Genomic DNA, 27,458 nt, shown 5'->3' with positions numbered 1-27,458 from the left:
GAAATATTGAGAGGGGTCCTCTAAGCAAAGAGAGAACCTAAAAGCAGCAAAGAGCAGAAACGAACACAGACAACAGACAGTTAACAGTCACCTTACAGGTAATACAATGGCAGTAAATTCATACCTTTCAATAGTTACCCTGAATGTAAATGGGCTAAATGCCCCAATCAAAAGACACAGGCTATCAGATTGGATTAAAAAACAAGACCCATCAATATGCTGTCTGCAAGAGACTCATTTTACACCCCAAGACACCCCCAGATTGAAAGTGAGGGGGTGGAAAACCATTTACCATGCTAATGGACACCAAAAGAAAGCTGGGGTGGCAATCCTTATATCAGACAAACTAGATTTTAAAACAAAGACTGTAATAAGAGATGAGGAAGGACACTATATCCTACTTAAAGGGTCTATCCAACAAGAAGATCTAACAATTGTAAATATCTATGCCCCGAACATGGGAGCAGCCAATTATATAAGCCAATTAATAACAAAAGCAAAGAAACACATTGACAACAATACAATAATAGTGGGGGATTTTAACACCCCCCTGACTGAAATGGACAGATCATCTAAGCAAAAGATCAACAAGGAAATAAAGATATTAAATGACACACTGGACCAAATGGACTTCACAGACATATTCAGAACATTCCATCCCAAAGCAACGGAATACACATTCTTCTCTAGTGCCCATGGAACATTCTCCAGAATTGATCACATCCTAGGTCACAAATCAGGTCTCAATCGGTACCAAAAGATTGGGATCATTCCCTGCATATTTTCAGACCACAATGCTTTGAAACTAGAACTCAACCACAAGAGGAAAGTCGGAAAGAACTCAAATACATGGAGGCTAAAGAGCATCCTACTAAAGAATGAATGGGTCAACCAAGAAATTAAAGAAGAATTAAAAAAATTCATGGAAACCAATGAAAATGAAAACACAACTGTTCAAAATCTTTGGGATACAGCAAAGGCAGTCCTGAGAGGAAAGTATATAGCAATACAAGCCTTTCTCAAGAAACAAGAAAGGTCTCAAATACACAACCTAACCCTACATCTAAAGGAGCTGGAGAAAGAACAGCAAAGAAAGCCTAAACCCAGCAGGAGAAGAGAAATCATAAAGATCAGAGCAGAAATCAATGAACTAGAAACCAAAAGAACAGTAGAACAGATCAACGAAACTAGGAGCTGGTTCTTTGAAAGAATTAACAAGATTGATAAACCCCTGGCCAGACTGATCAAAAAGAAAAGAGAAATGACCCAAATCAACAAAATCATGAATGAAAGAGGAGAGATCACAAGCAACACCAAAGAAATACAAACAATTATAAGAACATATTATGAGCAACTCTATGCCAGCAAATTAGATAACCTGGAAGAAATGGGTGCATTCCTAGAGATGTATCAACTACCAAAATTGAACCAGGAAGAAATAGAAAACCTGAACATACCTATAACCACTACGGAAATTGAAACAGTCATCAAAAATCTCCCAAGAAACAAAAGCCCAGGGCCAGATGGCTTCCCAGGGGAATTCTATCAGACATTTCAAGAAGAATTAATACCTATTCTCCTGAAACTGTTCCAAAAAATAGAAATGGAAGGGAAACTTCCAAACTCATTTTATGAGGCCAGCATTACCTTGATCCCAAAACCAGACAAAGACCCCATCAAAAAAGAGAATTACAGACCAATATCCTTGATGAACATGGATGCAAAAATTCTCACCAAAATACTAGCCAATAGGATCCAACAGTACATTAAAAGGATTATTCACCACGACCAAGTGGGATTTATTCCTGGGCTGCAAGGCTGGTTCAACATCCGCAAATCAATCAACGTGATACAATACATTAACAAAAGAAAGAACAAGAATCATATGATCCTCTCAATAGATGCAGAAAAAGCATTTGACAAAGTACAACATCCTTTCTTGATCAAAACTCTTCAGAGTATAGGGATAGAGGGTACATACCTCAATATCATAAAAGCCATCTACGAAAAACCTACAGCGAATATCATTCTCAATGGGGAAAGGCTGAGAGCTTTTCCCCTAAGGTCAGGAACGCGGCAGGGATGTCCACTCTCACCACTGCTATTCAACATAGTATTAGAAGTCCTAGCCACAGCAATCAGACAACAAAAAGAAATCAAAGGCATCCAAATCGGCAAAGAGGAAGTCAAACTCTCACTCTTTGCAGATGATATGATACTGTATGTGGAAAACCCAAAAGACTCCACCCCAAAACTGCTAGAACTCATACAGGAATTCAGTAAAGTAGCAGGATATAAAATCAATGCACAGAAATCAGTGGCATTCCTATACACCAACAACAAGACAGAAGAGAGACAAATCAAGGAGTCTATCCCATTTACAATTGCACCCAAAACCATTAGATACCTAGGAATAAATCTAACCAAAGAGGCAAAGGATCTGTACTCAGAAAACTATAAAATACTCAGGAAAGAAATTGAAGAAGACACAAAGAAATGGAAAAACGTTCCATGCTCATGGATTGGGAGAATCAACATTGTGAAGATGTCAATGCTACCTAGAGCAATCTACACATTCAATGCAATCCCCATCAAAATACCATCCACTTTTTTCAAAGAAATGGAACAAATAATCCTAAAATTTGTATGGAACCAGAAGAGACCCAGAATAGCCAGAGGAATACTGAAAAAGAAAAGCAAAGCTGGTGGCATCACAATTCCGGACTTCCAGCTCTATTACAAAGCTGTCATCATCAAGACAGTATGGTACTGGCACAAAAACAGACACATAGATCAATGGAACAGAATTGAGAGCCCAGAAATGGACCCTCAACTCTATGGTCAACTTATTTTTGACAAAGCAGGAAAGAATGTCCAATGGCAAAAAGACAGTCTCTTCAACAAATGGTGTTGGGAAAATTGGACAGCCACATGCAGAAGAATGAAACTGGACCATTTCCTTACACCACACACAAAAATAGACTCCAAATGGTTGAAAGACTTAAACGTGAGACAGGAGTCCATCCAAATCCTAAAGGAGAACACAGGTAGCAACCTTTTCGACCTTAGCCGCAGCAACTTCTTCCTAGAAACATCGCCAAAGGCACGGGAAGCCAGGGCAAAAATGAACTATTGGGATTTCATCAAGATAAAAAGCTTCTGCACAGCAAAAGAAACAGTCCACAAAACCAAAAGACAACCGACAGAATGGGAGAAAATATTTGCAAATGACGTATCAGATAAAGGGCTAGTATCCAAAATCTATAAAGAACTTATCAAACTCAACACTCAAAGAACAAATAATCCAATCAAGAAATGGGCAGAAGACATGAACAGACATTTCTCCAAAGAAGACATCCAAATGGCCAACAGGCACATGAAAAAGTGCTCAACATCGCTTGGCATCAGGGAAATCCAAATCAAAACCTCAATGAGATACCACCTCACACCCGTCAGAATGGCTAAAATTAACAAGTCAGGGAACGACAGATGTTGGCGGGGATGTGGAGAAAGGGGAACCCTCCTACACTGTTGGTGGGAATGCAAGCTGGTGCAACCCCTCTGGAAAACAGTATGGAGGTTCCTCAAACAGTTGAAATTAGAGCTACCGTTCGATCCAGCAATTGCACTACTGGGTATTTACCACAAAGATACAAATGTAGGGACCCGAAGGGGTACATGTACCCCAATGTTTATAGCAGCAATGTCCACCATAGCCAAACTGTGGAAAGAGCCAAGATGCCCATCGACAGATGAATGGATAAAGAAGATGTGGTATATATACACAATGGAATATTATGCAGCCATCAAAAGGAATGAGATCTTGCCATTTGCAACGACGTGGATGGAACTGGAGGGTGTTATGCTGAGTGAAATAAGTCAATCAGAGAAAGACATGTATCACATGACCTCACTGATATGAGGAATTCTTAATCTCAGGAAAGAAACTGAGTGTTACTGGAGTGGTTGGGGGTGGGAGGGATGGGGTGGCTGGATGATAGATATTGGGGAGGGTATGTGCTACGGTGAGCGCTGTGAATTGTGCAAGACTGTTGAATCACAGATCTGTACTTCTGAAACAAATAATGCAACATATTTTAAGAAAAAAGAAAAAGAAGAAGATAACAGGAGAGGAAGAAAAGGGGAGTATGTCAGAGGGGGAGACGAACCATGAGAGATGATGGACTCTGAAAAACAAACTGAGGGTTCTAGAGGGGAGGGGGGTAGGGGGATGGGTTAGCCTGGTGATGGGTATTGAGGAGGGCACGTTCTGCATGGAGCACTGGGTGTTATGAACAAACAATGAATCATGGAACACTGCACCAAAAACTAATGATGTAATATATGGTGATTAACATAACAATAAAAAATTAAAAAAAAAAAAAAAAAAAAAAAAAAAGAAATGGGCAGAAGAAATGAACAGACATTTCTGCAAAGAAGACATCCAAATGGCCAACAGACACATGAAAAAGTGCTCAACATCACGTGGCATCAGAGAAATCCAAATCAAAACCTCAATGAGATACCACCTCACACCAGTCAGAATGGATAAAATTAACAAGTCAGGAAATGACAGATGCTGGCGGGGATGCGGAGAAAGGGGAACACTCCTACACTGTTGGTGGGAATGCAAGCTGGTGAAGACATTCTGGAAAACAGTATGGAGGTTCCTCAAAAAGTTGAAAATAGCTACCATACGACCCAGCAATTGCACTACTGGGTATTTACCCCAAAGATACATATGTAGTGATCCAAAGGGCTACGTGCACCACAATGTTTATAGCAGCAACGTCCACAATAGCCAAACTATGGAAAGAGCCATGATGTCCATCGAGAGATGAATGGATAAAGATGTGATATATATATATATATACACACACACACACACACACACACACACACACACAATGGAATATTATGCAGCCATCAAAAAAAAACCCAACAAAATCTTGCCATTTGCAACACCGTGGTTGGAACTAGAGGGTATTATGCTAAGCGAAAGAAGACAATCAGAGAAAGACATGTATCATATGATCTCACCGATATGAGGAATTCTTAATGTCAGGAAACAACTGAAGGTTGCTGGAGTGGTGGGGGGTGGGAGGGATGGGGTGATTAGATGATAGACATCGGGGAGGTTATGTGCTATGGTGAGCGCTGTGAATTGTGTAAGACTGATGAATCACAGACCTGTACCTCTGAAACAAATAATACATTGTATGTCTAAAAAAAAGGGGGGGGGGAGATAGTAGGAAGGGAAAAATGAAGGGGGGGAAATCGGAGGGGGAGACGAACCATGAGAGACTATGGACTCTGAGAAACAAACTGAGGGTTCTAGAGGGTAGAGGCGTGGAGGGATGGGTTAGCCTGGTGATGGGTATTAAAGAGGGCATGTATTGAATGGAGCACTGGGTGCTATAGGCAAACAATGAATCATGGATCACTACATCAAAAACTAATGATGTAATGTATGGTGATTAACATAACAATAAAATTAAATTTTAAAAAAACCCACCTAACTGCTCCTCCTCCTAACATTACAGGAAAATTAATTTCATATAAAAATGAGCAATAAAAACGTGTTAAGAGAAAAATCCCATAGGTTCAGCTCAGGTCATGATATCAGGGCTATGAGATCGAGCCCTGCCCTGGATGTGGAGCCTGCTTAAAATTCTCTCTCTCCCTAGGGTGCCTAGGTGGTTAAGTATCCAACTCTTGGTTTTGGCTCAGGTCATGATATCAGGGTCATAAGACTAAGCCCCACATCAGGCTCTGCGGTCAGCGCTGTCTGCTTGAGATTCTTCCCCCCTCCCATTCCCACCTCCCTTCCTCCTCGCTCACATGCGCTCTCTCTCGCTCAAAAAAAATAAGTATCTTTTTTATTTTTTATTTATTTTTAAAGATTTTATTTATTTATTTGACAGAGAAAGAGAGATGGAGAGAGAGGGAACACAAGCAGGGGGAGTGTAAGAGGGAGAAGCAGGCTCCCCGCTGAGCAGGGAGCCCAATGCAGGGCTCAATCCCAGGACCCCGGGGTCATGACCTGAGCTGAAGGCAGATGCTGAATGACTGAGCCACCCAGGCACCCCAAGTTATCTTTTTTAGAAAAGATTCTCTCTCTCCCTCTACCCACCGCCCGCTCTCTCTCCCTCTCTAAATAAGTACATTTCAAAAAAACAAAAGAAAATCCCATAGGAAGTTACAATAAGACAAATCAGAATAAGATTCAGACTAATATCCCTACAGCCAGAAAGACAGGACCACATAATAACCAAAACTATAACTTTCTATGTCAAAATCATTAAAATACATTAAGAAAATTGTATAGCCATGAAACAGAAGACAGAATTATAAAAATGTACAAATGAGGTAAAGAAGTCAGGGAAGAATCAGAATTAAAAGCAAAAAAGGATATGAAAACTAATTAGAGAAAGCACAAAAACCAAACACAACAGATAATGCCTGAAGAGAAACAGAAGGGGGGGCGGGGGGGAGTCATTTCCAAACGTGAAGTAGATAAAAAGAATTCTAAATAAAGTAGCAAATATCGAAGAGAGGCAAAGAAAATCAAACAGATACATAAGAAAAGACAAAAAGAAGAAAACAAAAAGCAAGGAAATGCTAAAATAATTCAAGAAAACTTTCAAAATTTAGAAAAAGACTTGAAATCACATATTGAAAAAGCACACCTAGCACCTGAGAATACTGACCCAGAACATCCAACCATCACATTGTCTAGTAAAATCACCTGGCTTTGGGTCACAATGGAACAGTAACAGAGACAGGATTTACCTCCTACCTGAACAACAAAAAACAAAAACATGAAACAAAGAGTTTTCAAGACACTGGACATCAGGAAATAAACAACAGTAGTCCCTGAGAATGAGAAACACATGAAGTAAGCCTACAACTGCACCAGCTTCCTGCCTACAGCAAGTCTCCAGGCCAAAGCACAGGAGGGTAAAGCCAGAAGGGTCCCATCAGACTCCTTGAACTGAAGAGACACAGCTAAGGGGGTAAAGGGAACTCAAAGTGGCTAGAGTTAGCAGGGAAGAATACCAAAAAGGAAACAGCTGCACAGAGAATTCTGGAAACCTTCAGAGGCTCCCTTGAATAATCAGGACAGTGCTGATCTGCACGTGCATGTGAGGAAACTACCCAAGGAAGAGGAAAGAATCATCCAAGAGAACTGGAGGGAACAGTGCCCACACTCATATATGGCCAAGAATAGTGACTGTTCCTTCCAGCTAGACTGGAAAAACACTCATGATTCACTGGGCACCAGATAGAGTACAAAGAAGGGTCTGGCCTCAGTAGTAGGGAATAATTAGTCCCAGATTAAATACTGCTTTGACCCTAACAAATCTTAAAAGCACAACCCAAAAGGATCAAATTGTTTCCAAGTAAATTAACTGTGTCCCAGAACAAAGGTCACTAATATTTATAGGAATACAAAAATATCCAGCACCCAACAAGGTAAATTCACTATTTCTGGCATCCAATTAAAGATTACCAGGCATGCAAGAAGCAGAAAAATACAAACTAATTCATTATCTTAAAAACTGGTAAATAAAGGGAAAGAAACAACCATTTATCCTGTCTTTACCCAAGACCAGTAACACCTTTACCAAATAGTAAACAAGGGATAGTGCCTCCTTGTAAAAGCAGTCCTACTAATAAATAGATCTAGACAGTGAGCAAAAACGGCTTTTAACATAAAAACAGAGGTACCTAGACATTAGATGTCCCCACATGAAAAAACATACCACCACCTATGTCCTGACAAAGAGATCAAACATGACTCCAATCAAGCCTTTAGACCCAACAACCAATTTGCAAAAAATACAAAGGAGAGAGGAACATGTTAAAGTGCACACTGAGTACAGAATCAGCAAAATACAGATTTTGGGAACCTCTACAAGTCACATGCCTGGTGTTCTTCAACAGATAAATTTCAGTGAAAAGAAAGTGATGGAAGGTAAGTTTCTAGTTTAAAAGAAATTTAGGGGCACCTGGATGGCTGATGGTTAAGCGTCTGACTCTTGGTTTCGGCTCAGGTCACGAACTTGGGGTAGCGAGATCAATCCTGGCTTTGGGCTCTGCACTCAGCAGTGTGCTTGAGATTCTCTCCTTCCCCCTCTGCCCCTCTCCCTGTTCACACTCTCTCTAAAAAAATAAAATCTTTAAACTAAATAATTTAAAGTGACACATTAAAAATCTTTAAATGGGCAAGACTAAACTATGCTGCCTAGGAGGCACATCTGAGTGATAAAGTGATAAAGAAAAATAGAAAGTGATCACTATAAAGTTAGGATAGTGATTAAGAGAGGAAGGAGCTGACATTAGGGTGGGCCATATGAAATATTATTCAGCCATAAGAAGGAATGCAGTAATAATACATGCTATAACATGGATGAATCTCAAAAACATTATGCTACGTGAAAGTAGACAAACCCCATAAAAGGCCACATATTGTATGATTCCAGAAATGTCCAGAATAGGTGAATCCATAAAGACAGAAAGTAGATTAATTGTTGCCAAGGCATGGGGAGAAAGAGTAGAGACTAATAGGCATGGGGTTTCTTTTTAAGGATAAAAATGTTCTAGAATTAGGTAGTGGTGATGACTGTACAACCCTGTATATACTAGAAAACCACTGACTAGTACACTTTAAATGGTGAATTTTATGGTATATAAATTATATCTCAAATTTTTAAAATATCAGATGAGGTAAACTTTAAGACAAAAATCATTACTAAATATAAAAAGTTATTTCATAATAAAAGGTTCAATTTACTAGGAAGAAATCATTCTAAATTAGTATGCAACCACAATAAAGGCACATAAAATATAAAAAACAAATGTTGACAGAACTACAAGGATAAATGAAAAAACAACCACAATCACAGAATGAGATTTTAATATACATTTCTTCTGCAAGTGAAAGAACAAGAAGATAAAAAATTGGTAAGGGCACAGATGAATAGAAAAATATCAACCTGACATAGAACACTATAACAACCACCACACAATATACTTGATTTTAAAGTACACGTGGAACATTTACAAAAATTGACCAAATTCTGGGCCGAAAACCAAATCCCAAAAAATTTCACAGAATTAAAAATTAAAAATTAAAATCATATACAGCAAGGACTCAGCACCATTTTTTTTGCCACTGCCACCCTATACCTCATAGCATGAAAGAAAGAAAGAAAGAAAGAAAGAAAGAAAGAAAGAAAGAAAGAAAGAAAGAAAGAAAGAGAGAAAGAAAGAAAAGAAAGGAAAAGAGAAAGAAAGAAAGAAGGAAAGAAAGAAAGAAAGAGAGAGAAAGAAGAAAAATCAATTCCAGGTGAATTGCAGACTACATGTGAAAGGTAAAATTAAATGTTAAAAACCTCTAGAATATAGGAGAAAATCTTTTAAATCCCTGGAACAGGGAAAGAGTTTTAAAATAGAACACAAAAAGGATTAAGCATAAAGAAAATTATTAATAAGTTGGACTACATAAAAAGTAAAAATTTCTGTTCATCAAAAGACTCCACCAAAAGTGGAAAGATAAACCACAGAAGATAACTATAACATATATAACCACCAAAGGGCTTTAAATACACAAAGAACTTAAAAAAAAAAAAAGATACCCAAATAACCAATAAATATATTAAAAGATGTTCAACTTCATTAGTAATCAGGAAAATGCAAACTAAAACCCAAATGAAATACACTATACTACCACCGAGAAAGGCAAAAATTGAAGAGACATATTAAGTGTTGGTGAAGACATGGAGCAACAGAATCTCTCACACATCAGTGGGATGTAAATTGGATCAACCACATTGGAAAATTGCTTGGCATTTTATGCTAACATTAAACATACACTGTGACCTAGCCATTTCACTCCTAATTACATTACCAGAACAGAAATGTGAGTACGTAAGCACCAGATAGAGTCACAATAATCACATATGGCCACGTTACTAGAAATAGCCCAAAGGGGAAACATTAACGTCTATGGACAATAGAATGGATCAATTACGGCATATTCAGGTAATGGAACACCATATAGCAATGAATGAAACAAGCAAATCACAGGACCACACAGCAAAGATAATCTCATAAATTTAATGTTTAGCAAAAGAAACCCAAATTACCCTCATGACTATTTATATGATTCCACTTACATGTATTCAAAGCCGGACAAAAATGATCAATGCTGTTAGAAGATAACGGTTCTCTTTAGGGAGAATGGAGGGGGTGATCATTGGAAAGACACCTAAGAATGGATACTAGTAATGTTCCATTTCTTGACTTACATCCATGGGAATTACATGGATGTTTTAACTTTGTGATAGTTCATCAAGTTGTTAACGTATGTAGGGGGAAAAAATTAGAATGTAACATGGTTTGCCAGCCAATTTTCTTCTCTGAAATCCTTGGGCAGGAGGGGGGGCGGTGATATTTCCCCCAATGATCAAATGAGGACCCTATCAATTCTGAATCACTAGGACATACTCAGAGGTTAAAAGGCTTAATATATGATTGCAGAAATGGGGTAGCAAAAAGTCATCATGAGTTTCACTAGCAGTGACAATTTCCTGAATTTGCATCCATGTTTGATTTAACTGGCAGGGCGGGGTGGAGAGGGGCGGGTGGACAGCCCATGTATTTTTTTTTTTTTTTTGTACCTAAGCTTTCAAGTGAGCAAATGAGAGAAATTTACCTGTCAACTTTTTTAAAAAACATCATCTGTATTGATAATTCACATCAATGGGTCTTACAACCACAGTCTGAAGCAGAATACAGCTGTGTGTTTCTTACTATCCCTGCTAAAAGAATGAGTGCTTGATTTTTATATCCTGGACACAAATTAAGACATTTGAAATTCCTTTGCCAAAAGAAAAACTGATGAAAGGACTCTACCACCTCCAAATTTTAGCAAGCACCCGAAGAATTTATTCAACATCATAACACAATAATAAAAGCAAGTCATCATTTCCTGAATTTTACCAAGTGCTGGGCACTTGCTAAGCATTTAAGATATTCGTTTTATTGTAACAACACTGCAAGAAAGATTATTTTCCCCATTTTACAGATGAGAAAACTGAGGCTTGAAGAAGTTGAATAGTTTGCATCACTCACATAATCAGTTCTTTAGTTTGGTGTAAAGGGTGTTTTCTATTCATGTTTTCTATTTTGTGTCAGTTTTTTATCTTGAAATTTTTAGCCTAAGTACTAGGTAGAGCAGGGAACCTGCACATATATGTACATACATTCACATTAACAATGGTTTTAAAGACAAAAAAGTATACTCACGTCAGCAAGTCCCCTGTGTATCACTGCACCCGAAGAGAGCTTAAGTTTGCTCCAAGAAACAAAACGGACTTCTCAACGATAGACGAGCAAGCCAAAGCACTGCATATAGTAAGTCTACAAAGCATTAACTGGATTAATTAGCAAGGGATTTGAGAAGCAGCTTGGAGCTAGGAAACCAAAACACTAAATTGTTTAAATACTTTGGCAAAAGATCAAGGTTTCTAGGCAGCACTGGGTCTCCTTCCATCCTTTTCATTCCATGTTTTAACACATTTAACCTGTCTGAGGTACTTTTTCATGAGATATGAATGACATTGTCAAAATACCAAAAAGAAAAGTGAATTTAAAAAATTCTGCAAGCTGTTACCAATTCTGCCAACATGTGAGAGCCCAGGCAACATTAATTACAAATCAATCGCTTAGGACATAAACAGCTCTTATCACTAGTAAACTCTCCCTCTAAAATAACTTGCTTTAGAGAAAAAAAACAAAGCAAATGTCTCCTCTATTATACTTGGTGAACTAATCAGAACAAAGAAACAAAATAAAACAGGAGAAAATGCACCAAAGAGCAAATGTGAAAAAGGAATCCTAGCTAGATGAACGTCTGGAATGCTACGAGAACAGCACTATCATTTAGAAATAATGAAGAGGAAGTGGTCAAGGCAGGGACACTTACTGAATGGGTTTCTGGTTTCCAGGAAGTAAGAATTTTTACAACGCAACTGATTTTCACAAACACATATGGCAGCAAAATGATAAAAGAAAGCTTTCAACTATACAGTCATGGAGGGGGGAAAAAAATCTGTTGTCCCTCTAGTTTTATGAGAGCCAAGCACACACATCACCACTCCCCACCCCCACCACACACAAATATCCAATCACGATAATAAACTCAAAAATCCAATGGTCCTTCCAGAAATCTGGTTAACCTAAACTCTGCCCACAAACTACAACTACCCTCACTCTTTGTTGTGTATATGTCTGAATTTTCCTCTTAATTTTCATAAAACATTAGAGAAAATCTAAGTATCTTTCTGCCACTCCTCCACAACACACTTCATTTATTCCAGTGAGGGCGGGGGGGGGGGGGGGGGGACTAAGTAGAAGGGAATCACTAACTTTCTATCAAAATACATTCTGATTTCCATTAGATCCAATGGGGTCGCAATGAATATAGAATATAAAAGTGAGGAGAGCTGCAGCTATGAAGTCTGGCAAAAGCAATGTGATTGGGGCAGTTTCCTTAGCTCCATCAAATGACGAATACACTCCATTTTGCAGTTATGAGGATTAAAGATCCTATTTATAAAGTATCCAGCAGCGTGTCTGACACACAGTAGGTGCACAGCATTTACTATTATTTCTTCTTGACTCTTGGCACATTGTAGGTTAAGTTTCAAGGATAATAAGTCTTTGCTGAACCAGAATTTTACTGACAATTACATAAACAAGGCACTGGCAGATTATGGTACTTTGTTATATGCCAATTGTGAACAAAATTTACCCCAGGATGTCCAAGGCACTGTGCCTCCAAAGACTGCACAACACCACACATCAATTCTGACTTTCACAAAATAACTGTGAGGAAAGGCTAATGGGCAATAATACCCCTGGGTTCACATATGAATTAACAGGACTGAAGGAAATCCAGGAGTTAACAGTGTAACCAAGCTCACGCAAATTAGCTATGGGTGTTTTACTCAGTAGTCTTGGCGCCTGTGAGAGGAAAAAAGTAACCAAATTTATTTTTCATATAAAATTATAAAGAGGAAAAATATGTTTTTTTTTTAAAGAGCTAATATACTTTGTTTTTTATTTAAAGGAGAGGATATAAAATACAATTTCCAAAGAAAAGTGGCCCAAAAGCTAAGGAGGCAGGTAAAATATATTATACTTTTGGTCTAAGTTTTTAAATATTTCATATTATAGGATTTTTTGAACTGAATATAACACACTATTCATTTCAAATTTGAGAAAATATTAAAATATTACTTCATTATAACAAAATTTTATACAGGTATACACTGTTTTTCTAAAAAAAAATTTTAATGCTGTCTTACAAGTAGTTATTCACATTACAAAATTCACCAGACTTTTTTAGAAGTTCCATTTCTGTTTCATTTGACAGACTTATTACAAAAACAGTAACAATATAAAGGGCACCTGGGAAAGCACAGAGTCGGCTTAGGATTCTCTCTCCCTCTCCCCCTGCCCCTCCTGCTCGAGCTCTAAGATAAATAAATCTATCTCTTAAAAAATGGTAACAAGATTATTTGGAGTATTAATTGCACAAAACAGGTTACAACTGCATTTCTGTGATGTTCTGTAGTTCCCTTACTAAACATTTACTAAAAAGCTACTATGAGTGAGGCACTCTGAACACCTCATATCATTAAATTTCTAATGCCATCAAATTTTCAAAAGAACCCTATGAGGCAGATGGGGATAATTCTGCATTATTGGTGAGAAAACAGAGATCCAAAAAAATTATTGCCTTGCTCAAGTCAGTTTAATGGCCATTGAAGGACCAGGATTTAAACTCCAAACTGAGTATAGAGCCTGTCGTTCTTATATTATGCATGCTGTTTTCTCCCCATATTACTACATTTTCTGTAATTAAAATAATCAAAGTGATACACTACCCCAGTGCATTCACAGACACCAGTGTCTCAACACTCAACAAAGATATTCCACTAGCTCCCCTTGCTTGCTCCTAAAAGGACTGCGCATTTTTCAACAAACCAGGTCAATTTAAAGGAGGAGAAAACACAACTTCAAAATAGTCTTGCTGGATCACCACACCCCAGAAGCAACCATATTCTTCTATCCAGGGGTAAAAATATGACAAAAACATACATACATATATAGCTTTTCTGAAAACTGAAATACTAAACTATTTTTAAATTATTTTTCAAAACTATGTAATTACTATAAAGGCTGCAAGCATTAATTCAGGAGTCCTTACCCTATCAATGTCAATCTCATTCCAAGCCTCAAGATCAAAACCTCTCTTCCCAAAGACCTCCCAAAAAAGGCAGAACTTAAAGCTGAAAATCTGCTCAAAGGTAAAGACCAAGAAAAACTGTGTTAATCTACTTTGAATTCACCTAATGTAACTTGGGGGTATAAAATATACAAACCAATGCAACTTCTATATTATTTGACACCATTCCTCTCTTTACCAATTGGCTAGGAGTGAATTTGCATTACGGAAACACATGTGACAAAAACTGTACTAGCTCCTTTATTCTTCATGCCAAGCCTCCAGGACAGGCCCCATTAATAATCTCATTTTACAAATTAAAAAATAAAGAGCTAACTCACAAAGCCTATCATCACAAAGCTTATAAATGGCTATACCTGAACTAAAATTTTGCTTTTATAACCATACTGAAACAAAACCTTGTGCCATCAGAGAAGTTGAACATTCCACAACACAAGTGAACCACGATCCTTAAACAGAGATATTACAAACCCAGGTGTCTATTTAGAGGCAGCATGGTATAGTGGGAAGAAACAGGCTAGAATCCAATCACTAATCCACCACTTAGTAGCTCTATCACCTTACGGCAAGTTACCTCATCTCTCTGTGCCTTGGGTTGCAACAGCTGTAAAATGGAGACAATAATTCATATTTTATGGGCTCTAGGAAGAATAAAATACACACACATGTGCATACATATGTATGTGTGTGTATATGTTAAGCAAACAGAAACTCAACAGATGTCCTATCCACACTCTTATCTACCCCTGGAGTTTGCTCCATTTCAATGCTCAGTTATAAAAGAAGCAAGATGATGATGATACAGTTGAGGGGCAAGTTCAGAATCTACTAGTGTTTTAATGAGGTCACTAAGAAACTGAAATGTTGACAAGCAAGAGTCATTAGCCACAATGGACCAAACTCAAACTTACTCAAACTATATTAAATATTTCTGCCAATCATTCAATGCTGCACACTAAGAAGTCTTATTTTTCTTTGTAAACTTGGTTTCCTTGCATAGTTGCAAGTAGGATCCAACTAACGATTTGGACCCTTGGGGAGTCCTACTTCAGAAACATCATTCCAAAAGAAAATCATGCCATCTGCCCTCAATGGTATCCCCCAAACCCTTTCTCCATTTCCTCAGTTTCCAAACATTGCAGATGACTAAGATAGTTCAGGATGTTTTTATTTACAGAGAAGTCCTCCACACATTAAGTAGAAATTATCAGTTTTATGTGCATTATCTTCACAAAAGTCTACACAAAGGAAAAAGCCATGTCTTATCCATCTGGTTATATTCCACTCTCCACTCACCCGAGGCCCCCAGAAAAGGCAGTGCAACATAACACCTGGGTGACCATAGGGATCATCCAGGGCCTGGGCTGAGCCACTTGCTCTATGCTGTTAACAAACACAAAAATGTCTGTTAGCCATGGGAATCCATGTTTGAAAAATCATATAAGCTGAATACATCAATGTGAACCATATCAAGATAAGTAGTGAAGCAAGAGAGCCCGGGTGGGTCAGGGAGGGTTGTGGGGGGGATGAGCAAAGCCACAATGAAAGAGATAGAGTCAAAGGATCCACGACTTTCCATTTCTAGTCTGTCCTCAGGAACCCCAGCTGCATTTTGCTTCCTGTTCCCTCTACAATAGATCCATCCACTTCCATCCCTGCCCTTCATGAGCTAGTTTTAGTGCAGTTCCTCTCCTTGCATTCAAAAAAGCCTTACAAGGACATTAGCCCATTGCCTAGCACACAGAAGGGATTCAATTAAACACATTTCAAAAACAGGAGCACAAACCTTACAAAATACCTGATGTTCGATGGGCATTCCTATAATTACAGTTCTCTCAACAGACAGGCCAATTTCCCTTAATCCACTTATCAAATAATTGTTAAGGAAATAAACAGTATTTGACACAACATGACACTTTATTCTAATTTATCATCTAATAATAATTAAGCATTCAAAGCTTACAATGAAAGCACAGTTCTGTAGTTCATATTGTTCTTTTAAACTGAATAATGTGGAATCCTGTAAAGAGTTCCACCTTACAGCATATTCCCTCATTCGTGTGCAAATACAATCTGTCTATCAACATATTAGCATTTCAATCACCCTTGCTTTTTTCATAACTGGGAGAAGCTGTCTTCATTTATTCCTATGGAGCATCTACCACCTATGAATTATTTCTAAAGCTAAGCAGTAAAATTGAATTTAAATCCAAGTAAAGGAGAAACTGAAACTATTTTCAAACATAAATGTAGGACGCTGGTTTCAGTTACATACTTCCAAATATTATAAAAACTCTCTTCAATGATTAATTTACTTTAAGCTGAAAATAATTTCTTCTGAATTAAGTTGTTATAATAGTTGGAAATGGAAATCCAACCCCACATTTAGAGAGTTTTTGTTATTTATTTTTTAAAGAATTCCACGTCAATTTATATTCTGGGGTAAATGCATCCACCATTTTAAGAAAAAAAAAATTAAGTCCCTTTTAAGCATCCCTTTAAGGCACTGACCATAAATGGTGTAATTTGCCCTGGACATCATTAAAATGTAAAGTTAATGAGGATTCAGCTGAAAACAGAAGGAATGTAACCTATTTTCAGGCAAAAGTTCTAACACAGCAATCAGAGGAAAAAGCTCTTTGATGTTTCTTTGTCTCTTCTCATTAATTTTTTTTTGTCTCAAAAAAAAGGCTATTTAAACTAAAAAAATAAATAATTACACACACACACACACACACACACACACAAAGTTTAAACATGATAATTGTAACAGAACTCCAATGAAGTCATTAGAATTTTTTTTATGAGATAAAGAAGAGTCAGTCACATATACATGGGGATAACACCACCTACCTGGCAGAGTTGTTATAAGGTTGAGATATATTGTAAGTACAGCATGCAGCAGAGTAACTGACACATGGAAGGTATTCAGTTATTAATTCTCTCCTCTTTTGTCCCTCTCTTTTCCCCAAGGACCCAGTACAGTGCTGACACAAAAACAGTGCTCAAAGAGTAGCCATTACTATTATCCCATATGATGTATTCTTTTTTCCTGCTGAAAAATTCACTATATTAACCCTAACCTTCTTTTCAAGATTTATGCAAGACTCAGCACCTCCTGTCACTAGGCAGGTGGAGCATTATCCAAATAACCAGCATGGAGTAAACAGTCCCGTGTGACATTTTAGCATGTGAAGTGCCTGCACAGGTATAAATATTATATCCTCTCTGGTTTTATTGCCTCATTTTACAATTATACTACTAAAGAGCAAACTAGCATGCAGAATGTTAAGTGGCATTCTGCTGCTTGGAATTTCATCCCAAGGCTCCATTCAGAATAACAAATGTGGGAGCTATTTCATCTCTGCTCTATTGTGAAGAAAGTCATCACCTTTACTTGAATACATACGAGGGTTTGGCTTTCTGCAACCCATTTTGTGCTAAGTGAAATCTTAAACCAAATGTGATAATTACCAAGAAGGTGTCATTTAGGAAGGATTACAGTGCTTTCTAGAGAGATCTTACCATACACTTTGTTATTGTTATACTAATTCCATAATCCAAGTAAACAAAACCTAATCAGTAATAAGTGAGTCCAGCCAAGATGATCCACCCTTAAATACCACAACTTAGAATTTCTCTACAGCCAAGCAAAAAATTGTAAATTCAATAAAGTAATAACAGTTATTCTAAATGTTGAGATCAAAATAATGTTTCTCTAGCAATTTTCATTTTAAAAGCATTTCCACATAAATTATCCCATTTTCACTGGTTCATTCATTCCATAAATATTTATTAAATCTTCTTAGTATTGAGCACTGGCCACACAGCAGTAAAGAAAACAGCAGATAATCCTACCCTCACAGACTTGTAGTAACTTAATTGCAAGTTATGAGAAGTGCTACAAGAGCATACAGTGTAAGGAACAAGTTTACTTTGGTGATCTGTAAAGGTTTCCCTTAAGATACAATGTATGAAGTATGATCTGAAGGAATGGGAGTTACCTAATGAGGAAAAAAAAAGGTGAGAATTTCAAGATAATGATAGTTGAGATAGAAATACCTAGTTTTTAAGGACATTTAGGTAAATCAATCAAATTTTTCTAATATATTGAATATGGAGGATGAGTGAGAAGGTAAGTGACAAGGACAAAGCTAGTAGGTTTCTAGCCTGTATAACTGGATTTAAAAAAAAAAAAAAGGTGTTGCTCACTAGAAGGGGACCAGATCTTCAATGGGGTTAACCTGATGAAGGGCATCTACAAAAAAACCTACAGTTAATATCATACTGTAGGGTGAAAGACTGAATGTTTCCCTTTAAGTTTTTTAAAAAAAGACAAGGATATTCACTCCTGTAACTTCTATTCAACACTGTATTGGAGGTTCTAGCCAGGGCAATAGGGAAGAAAAAGAAATAGACACCATCAAGAATGGAAAGCAAGAAGTAAAATTATCTCTATTTGCAGATGACAGGATCTCACGTCAAGAAAATCCTAAGATATCTACAAAAAACGATTAGAACTAGTAGACTAGTTCAGCAAAACTGCAGCAAGATTACCAAAATAAATTGAAAGACATTCCATGTTCATGGATTGAAAGACAATGTTGAGATGGTGATGCTCACCAAATGGATCTACAAATTCAACTTAATCCCTATCAAAAACCCAGCTGGGTTTTTTGGTTTTTTGGGGTTTTTTGCAGAAATTGATAAGCTGACACTAAAATGTGCATGGAAATGCAGGGAACCCAGAAAGGCCAAAAAACAACCTTTGAAAAGAACAAACTTGGAAGATTCATACGTCTCAATTTCAAAATTTACTCCAATGCTACAGAAATCAAGATAGTGTAATATTTGTATAAGGATGTGAATAGAAGAGTCTAAAAATAAATATTTATAATTGTCAATTTTTAAGGAGCCAAAACAATTCAATAGAGGAAACAACAGTCTTTTCAACAAATAGTTTTAGGACAACTGGATATCCACATGCAAAAGAATGAAATTAGACTTCCTCCTTACACCATACACAAAAATCAACTGAAATGGATTATAAACTCAAATATAAGAAATGTAACTATAAAATTTTAGAAGAAAGCATAGGAATAAATCGGTGTAACCTTAAGATGGAAAGTGGTTTCTTAGATACAACATCAAAGCATGAATAATAAAACAAAAAATAGATAAGACTTTATCAAAATTCAAAACTTTTGTGCTTCAGAGGGCACTATCAAGAAAGGGAAAGTTAGGGGCAACTGGGTGGCTCAGTCATTAAGCGTCTACCTTCGGCTCAGGTCATGATCCCAGAGTCCTGGGATCAAGTCCCGCATCAGGCTCCCTGCTCAGCCAGGAGCCTGCTTCTCCCTCTCCCACCCCCCTGCTTGTGATCCCTCTCTCGCTGTGTCTTTCTCTGTCAAATAAATAAAATCTTTAAAAAAAAGAGAGAGAGAAAGGGAAAGTTAATCTACAAAATGAAATCAAGTACTTGCAAATCATATATCTGATAAGGGACTTGTATCCAGAATATATAAAGAACTCTTACAACTCAATATTAAAAAGATAAATAACCCAGTTAATAAACAGGCAAAGGATCTGAATATATATTTTTCCAAAGAAGATATATAAAAGCCCAATAAACACAAAAAAGGTGCTTATCATCATCAGTCATCAGACAAATATAAACCAAAACCACAATAAGATACTACTTCACACCCACTAGGATGGCTATAAAAAGATGATGAACAATACAAGTGTTGACAAGGATGTAAAGAAATTGAAACTCTTGTACATTGCTGTGGGATTGTAAAAACCCACTCTTCCCATGTCTATCCTTCATTCTCACACTACGACCATACTCACAATACTTCTGACACCAGATGTGTAGGGGTTTTTTTCAGCTGGGTCTCCTCCTATCAACCTGGAGACAGTGTCAGATTTGACAGCTTAAGGGCTTAATCCCACAAGATTGCCCCCATCTCAGATGCCAATCCCAAGAAGTAGTCCCCGGGTTACCCACAACTTCTTGGCAAGTGATATATGTGATAAAGGGTTAATATCCAAAATATATAAAGAAGATATACAACTCAACATCCAAAAAAACGAATAATCCAATTAAAAATGGGCAGAAGACACACACAGACATTTCTCCAAAGATGACACACAGATGGTCAACAGACACCTGAAAAGATACTCAACATCACTCATCATCAGGGAAACACAAGTCAAAACCACAGTGAGATATCACCTCACACCTGCCAGAATGGCTAAAATCAAAAACAGAAGGAACAACAGGTATTGGCAAGGATGCAGAAAAAGGGCATCCCTCTTGCACTACTGGTGGGAATGAAAACTGGTGCAGCCACTACAGAAAATAGTACGAAGTTCCTCAAAAAATTAAAAATAGAACTACCCTATGATCCAGTAATCACACTCCTGGGTATTTACCCAAAGAATACAAAAACTAATTTGAAAGGATATATGCCCCTTATGTTTGTTTACTGCAACATCATTTGCAATAGCAAAATTATGAAAGCAGCCCAAGTGCTTCAAATAGATGAATGGATAAATAAGATGTGATATATATATGTGTGTGTGTATGTATATATATGTGCATATATATGTATGTATATATGTGTACACACACACACACACACCACACACACACACACACACACACTGGAATATTACTCAGCCATAAAGAATGAAATCTTGCCATTTGCAACAACATGGATGGAGCTAGAAAGTGTAATGCTAAGTGAAATAAGTCAGATACAGACAAATACCATATGATTCACATATGATTTCACTCATATGTGAAATTTAAGAAACAAAACTTTACGAAGGGGAAAAAGAGAGAGAGAGACAAACCAAGAAACAGACTCTTAACTACTATGGAGAACAAACTAATAGTTACCAGAGGGGAGGTAGGTAGGGGGATGGGGGGAAAAAGGCAGTCCCCAGGTTACCCATAACTTCTGTCTGGCTTGGCTACAAAGCAGAGATTCAAAACAAAAACAAAAACACAAAAACAAAAACAAAGCAGAGGCTCCCTTGACCTCCTCCCCCTCGTACTGGTTTATCTGCTAGAACAGCTCACAGAACTCAGGGAGACACTTATGTTTACCAGTTTATTATATGATAAAAGATATAATAAAGGACACAGAAGAACAGCAAGATAAACAGATACACGGGGCAAGGTCTGAGAGAACCCCAAGCACAGGACATTCTAACCCCACGGAGTTAGGCTATGTAACCATGCCAGTACATGGATGTTTTCATAAACTTGAAGCCTCCCATACTATTTTTATGGAGGTTTCACCATGTCGGCTTGATCAATTACTAGCTCCATTTCCAGCCTCTTTCTCCTCTCTAGAGAATGGAGGTTGGGACTAAAAATTCTAAGCTTCTAATCACGGCCTGGTCTTTCTGGAGACCAGCTCCCATCCGGGAGCCATCGAGGAGCCCTCTCAGAGACACCTAATTAAAATAAAAGACACTCCTACCCCCTAGGAAATTCCAAGGGATTTAAAAGCCCAGTGTCAGAACCTGCAGTCAAATCCAAATATTAGAACAAAAGATGCTCCTAGTGTTCTTATGACTTAGGAAATTACAAAGGTTGTAGGAGGTCTGTGCCAAGAACTGTGGTCAAAGACTAAGTGTTAGATGATCTCAGGGTCCTGGGATCGAGCCCGCATTGGGCTCCCTGCTCAGCAGGGAATCTGCTTCTCCCTCTCCCTCTGCCCCTCCACCAGGTTCATGTGCTCACGCTCTCTCTCTCTCTCTCCTCCCTCAGATGAATAAAATCTTTAAAAAAAAAAAAAAAAAAGACTAAATGTTAGAGCAAAAGAGTCTCCTAGTACCTCTACTTACAAAGATTATAGGAGCCCCGTGTCAGGGACCAGAGGCAAAGACCAATATACATTATTTCTTATTATTTCACAGAATGGAAAATGGTGCATCTGCTTTTGAAAAAAGCGTGGCAGTCCCTCAAAATGCGAAAAATAGAATTACCATATAATCCAGCAATTCCACTTCTAGGTATGTGCCCAAAGGAATTGAAAGCAGGGACTCAAATACCTATATGTCATTGTTCATTGCAGCATGACTCACGACTGCCAAAAGGTAGAAACAACCCAAGAGTCATAAACAACATGTAGTATACACATACAATGGAATACTATCCAGCCATAAAAAATGAAGATCCAATACCTGCTACAACACAGACAACCTTGAGAAAAATAACAGTAAGTGAAAATAAGCCAGCCACAAAGGATAAATATCGTGTGAGTCCACTCACATGAATAATCTGAAATAAGGAAATCCAGAGACAGGAAGTAGGTTAGAGGGTTACCAGGGGCTGGTCAGAGGGAAAATGGGGAGTTACTGCTGAATGGTTACAGAATTTCTGTTTGGGGTTATAAAACAGTTTTGGTAATAGATTCTGGAGATGGTTACACAGTAGTGTGAATGCAATTGCCACTGAATTGTACACTTAAGATGGATGACATGACAAATTTTATAATATATAAAGACATGTTGCCATAATTTAAATAAATTAATGTAATACAACAAATACCATCGAACTGTACTCTCTAAATGGGAGAATTGAATGATATGTGAATTACATACCCCAATAAAGCTATTAAAAAATAATTAAAATTAGGGCACCTGGGTGGCTCAGTCAGTTAAGCGTCCAACTTTTGATCTCAGCTCAGGTCTTGATCTTAGGGTCGTGAGTTCAAGCCCCACACGCTAGGCGTGGAGCACAAATGAATAAATAAATACAAAAATTTAACACTAAATTGATGGCTTTAACAGCAATCAGACACAGCTGCAAAGAGAACTAGGAAACTGGACAAAAAGACTTGAAGTGATTGAAATGCAGCAGAGAGAAACAGATTGAAAACACAAAATAACATGGTTTAAAATTGTGAAGGAAAAAGTGAGAAGGAGGGAGAGAGTAGGGGAAGAAATGAGAATTAGAGATATAAAGAAGATCTCAATCCTCAGATTCAAGAGCTGAATCTTAATCAAGATACTTAAGAAAAATCCACTGCTAGACATATGTGTATTGCTAAACTGGAGAACAAGACAGATTACCTTTAAAAATGATAACTAGTATGCAAGGTGACTTCAACAGCACCAATAGAAGCCAGAAGACACTTAAATGATAGCTCCTATGTGCTTAAAGTAACTACCAATCCGGGAGGGAAAGAAAAACACAACAAACTTTTCAGGTCAACAAAAACAGAGATTTGCCAACAACAAAGAGATATTATATTCAAGCTATAATAAAATTATCCCAGGCAGAGAAAGTTTGAGATGCAAGAAGAAAAAAGAAAATAGAAAATAGGTAGGTTAATCTAAATAACTGGCTATCTAAAACTAAATATATAGGTTTAAAGTAAAATATGTAACAATAAAAGCATACAAGCTGGGAGAGGAGTGATCAAAGTTTAAACCATATAGAGTCCTTATATTTTTCAGGAGGAGGGTAAATATGCCAATTAACTTGCTAAGTCACATAAGCAGGTTCTCGGAGACTACATATTTGTTCTAGTTAACAGCATGGATTCTAAAGGCACACTATTTGGGTAATGTAGTACTAGAGCAGATCCACTACTTGATAGCTGTGTGGCATTGTGCAGATTACATAACCTCTCCATGCCACCTGTTTCCCCACCTGGCAAACTGAGACAATAACAGTATCTATCTCACAGGGGTTTTGTGAGGATTAAATGAGCTATATGTTAAGCACGTAGAACCGTAACTAGTACATAGCAAACCTTACATTAAGTCATAGCCACTATTATTTTTAGTGTAACTATTAAAAAATACAGAAATACTACTTAAATTCAAATTATAAGAGAAAATAAATGAAACAATAAAAATGCCTGATTAATCCAAAGAGAGCAAAAAGGAAAAAAAAAATATGAAAACGCCTATAAAAAGCATTCCCAGTGAAAGATACAGATAATCAGACTGGATTTTAGAAGACCCAGCTAAATGTTACTTGTAAGAGACACATTTCAACATAAGATGGAAAAAATAAGAAAATAAAAAGATGGAATTGTATAATTTGATGAGTTTTAGCCTATTTTTTCACTGATGAACCCATGGCCACAATCAATCACTCCCCAAAATTTCCTCCTGCTCCTTTGTAATCTACTCCTCCCTTCCACTCCCCACCACCCATCCCTAGGAGACCACGGATGTGGTTTCTGTCACTGTAGATTCATTTGCACTTTCTATGAGGTTTTATAAATGCAATCAGAGAGTATGTATTCTTTTTTTGGTCTGGCTTCTTTCACTCAGCATCACCATGTTGAGATCCATCCATGTTGATGAGTATATCAATATTTTGTTCCTTTTTATTACTTACTAATATTCTATTGTATGCATATAACTGGATTTCTTTATCCATTTCTAGCCTCTTCAGAGGACAAATGATGTTAAAATTAAGAAATGGCCTCTGGGTAAAGATCAAATCCAGAGCATTCCTAGGATAACACAGTCTAAAGATGAAGCTGAAAGTATAATTTTAAAAGTCTCTGTAAGACCAGTGAAAGATCCAAGGTGGTATTATAGAGAACCATTCAGTCAAATAGCAAGGCTTTTAATAAGCTTAAGAGTATAATTCCCTCAGTGGCCTCATCAGAAACCCAAAGTAGAAAAGGGCTAATCTCAAAGACATTTGTGAATATGAATATAATGTGAAGGAGCAAATTCCAAAAGATCCACAGGAGAACCAAGGACTTTACAGACCTGTGCTGGGAAAAACATGAGCAGCTGAAAGTGACAGAGACAACACAAAATGGAAGAAAACAAACAAACAAACAAAAAAACAACAGGCATTGGAAACACCAAACTCTACAGGCCAGAAACAGGCTGCAAAAACTACTGAGTTAAAAAACATAACCTTTTATTTTTAAAAAAATTCTTAAAAAAAGATAACTCAGAATCCAAAAGCCTAGAAGGTGGTACTAGGAGCCCTGGAGAGTCATTCTCAGGAGTAGGACTGAGTCTCCATCAAGAAACTTCTGGCATTTGCCCAGCCTTATTTCCGAACTGCAATGGAGCAGGGCCTTCTGTGTGCTCCTATGTCCCTTCCTCCTTTTGGAAGAAAGGTGTCTAGAGCAGTGGTCTTAAGACTGTCCCGCCATTACATGGGGAGGGGGGAAGACAGATAAATTCTCTCAGCTTACAAATTAGAAGGGCCTGTGCTTCAGAAGCTGTACTTAAGGAATCTATCTAAGGTGCCTCATCCCCATCTAGGCCTGACACGGTTCAGGGAATAGAGGGGTCTGAGCTGATGCTATAATGGGATGAAACTTTGAGGGGCACAGCTTTGGGAGAGACTGGGTGTACATATATTTCCATCGCAACTGGGTACACAATTGTTTGCTCCCTGCTCCCTCTACAGCGTTCCCACAGCACTCTGGCCTCTTTCTAATATACTTATCCCAAATATCTACAGTTACTGGTTTAGTGTTTATTTTCCTCATCAGATTTAAACTCCTTAAAAGCAAAGGGTTTTGTTTCTATCCTCTGCACTTACCGGTCCCTCCAATACCTGTTTGAATTCATGAGTCAGTATATGAAGAAAGCCCAGGCTGTCGGGGATTCAGACCATGCAAATCCATGCGATGCCATCACATTGCTGGTGCACCTGTGAGTCCCCACTGAAACACATAGGATCACTAAGCAATTAAAAACAAGGATAGTCAGGAGCACCTGCGTGGCTCAGCCGGTTGGGCACCCAAATCTTGATCTTGGCTCAGGTCGTGATCTCAGGGTCATGAGGTCAAGCCCCCCCCCCCCCCAGCATCGGGCTCTGCGCTGGGTGTGGAACCTGCTTGGGATCCTCGCTCCCTCTGTCTCTCCCCGTCCTCCCCCTGCTCACACTTGTGCTCTAAAACAAACAAGAATGGTCACTTTATGCACCACAGCATATGGAGTATTGAAAAGTAGGACTGAATCCCAAGAACATCCTGAAAACACCGCCCTATAAACCATACTTAAATAGCCTGACAGACTCAAAAGCACTGTCTGATCAGAGTACAGCTGGTTAAGGGAAAAAAAAAATTCCCCAAGATGATTTTCTTCATTTTAAATTTGACTGTAAATAACCAGTGACAGGTTATGCACAGGGCAGGGTGGAGGTGACTCCCCAGCTGTTGTGTAAAAGAAGAGGAGAGAGGGGTGGAAAGAGAAAATATTTCATTTAAAACAACACTTCCGTAAAAGGCCCTGAATAGAAGACACCGAAATTATGAGCTCTAGCTAGTTTACTCTGCTAACACTCAGGTTTTCAGGAACAAATCCTTCTGTGAGGGTTTCTAAGAGATTTCTTTTTTGACACAAGAAGAGCTCAATAACAGAGTAAAGAAACCACTCACTATCACTCCAGGGCAGCCCTCAGAGCCAGCTTTCTGCCTGGAGATGCTAGCTTCTCCACAAGGCCACTGGGCTGGAGAAGTTCTCAGATGAAGAAGCCGCTCTTTTAGATACTTTATTCCAATACACCTAAATGAACTACTTCTAAAATAAACGTATATCTCTCCACCTTCACAAGGTCACTTGTACTATTTGAGCATACAATTTGCACCAAAAGGGAAAGCCTGGGTGACACAAGTATGGGGCAGCAACAGCTGAGGCAAGATGGAAGTATTTACACATCAGTTTTGAATTTGTTACATTATCTCATTTTTTTTTAAAGATTTTATTTATTTATTTGACAGAGAAAGAGAGAGAGCACAAGCAGGGGGTGTGGGAGAGGGAGAAACAGGCTCCCCACTGAGCAGGGAGCCCGATGTGGGGCTCAATTCCAGGACTCCAGCACCACAACCTGAGCTGAAGGCAGATGCTTAACTGACTGAGCCACCCAGGCGCCTCTACATTATCTCATTTTAAGCCTGATCATGCTTAGTACTTTTCTTCTGATAATCAGGCCTCCCAGTCACTCTTAACAAAAATGGTAAGTAGTGAACGTTCATTCCAGCCCTGGGCTGGCTCTCCTGCCCAGGAATCTGAGACTATTTCTTGGCCTCAATCACAACCTTTCTAAAGAACTACTGCATGTTATAGGACCCTGGAGGTTACTTACAACTTTGCCTCTGATCAAAAAATTCAATTCAAACTGATC

The 27,458-nt window shown here is 38.0% G+C and overlaps 1 protein-coding gene across 12 annotated transcripts in view; it reads right to left on the bottom strand.

Annotated features, from left to right (window-relative positions):
• DENND1A (DENN domain containing 1A) overlaps positions 1 to 27,458 on the bottom strand; it is a 503,929-nt gene that overhangs the window by 410,639 nt on the left and 65,832 nt on the right. The window contains exon 3 of one of the 12 annotated variants that reach the window (XM_027614760.2): positions 25,872 to 25,995. The exons of the other annotated variants lie outside the window; for them this stretch is intronic. The gene's annotated coding sequence lies outside the window, so the exon portion shown is untranslated. The remainder of the gene's footprint in view (positions 1 to 25,871; positions 25,996 to 27,458) is intronic. 12 annotated transcript variants of the gene reach the window in all.

Source organism: Zalophus californianus, chromosome 13 (genome assembly GCF_009762305.2).
Source record: "Zalophus californianus isolate mZalCal1 chromosome 13, mZalCal1.pri.v2, whole genome shotgun sequence".
Classification (NCBI taxonomy): Eukaryota; Metazoa; Chordata; class Mammalia; order Carnivora; family Otariidae; genus Zalophus; species Zalophus californianus.
The sequence above is the reverse complement of the archived record's forward strand: the minus strand, read 5'-3'. Positions and strand labels throughout refer to the sequence as shown.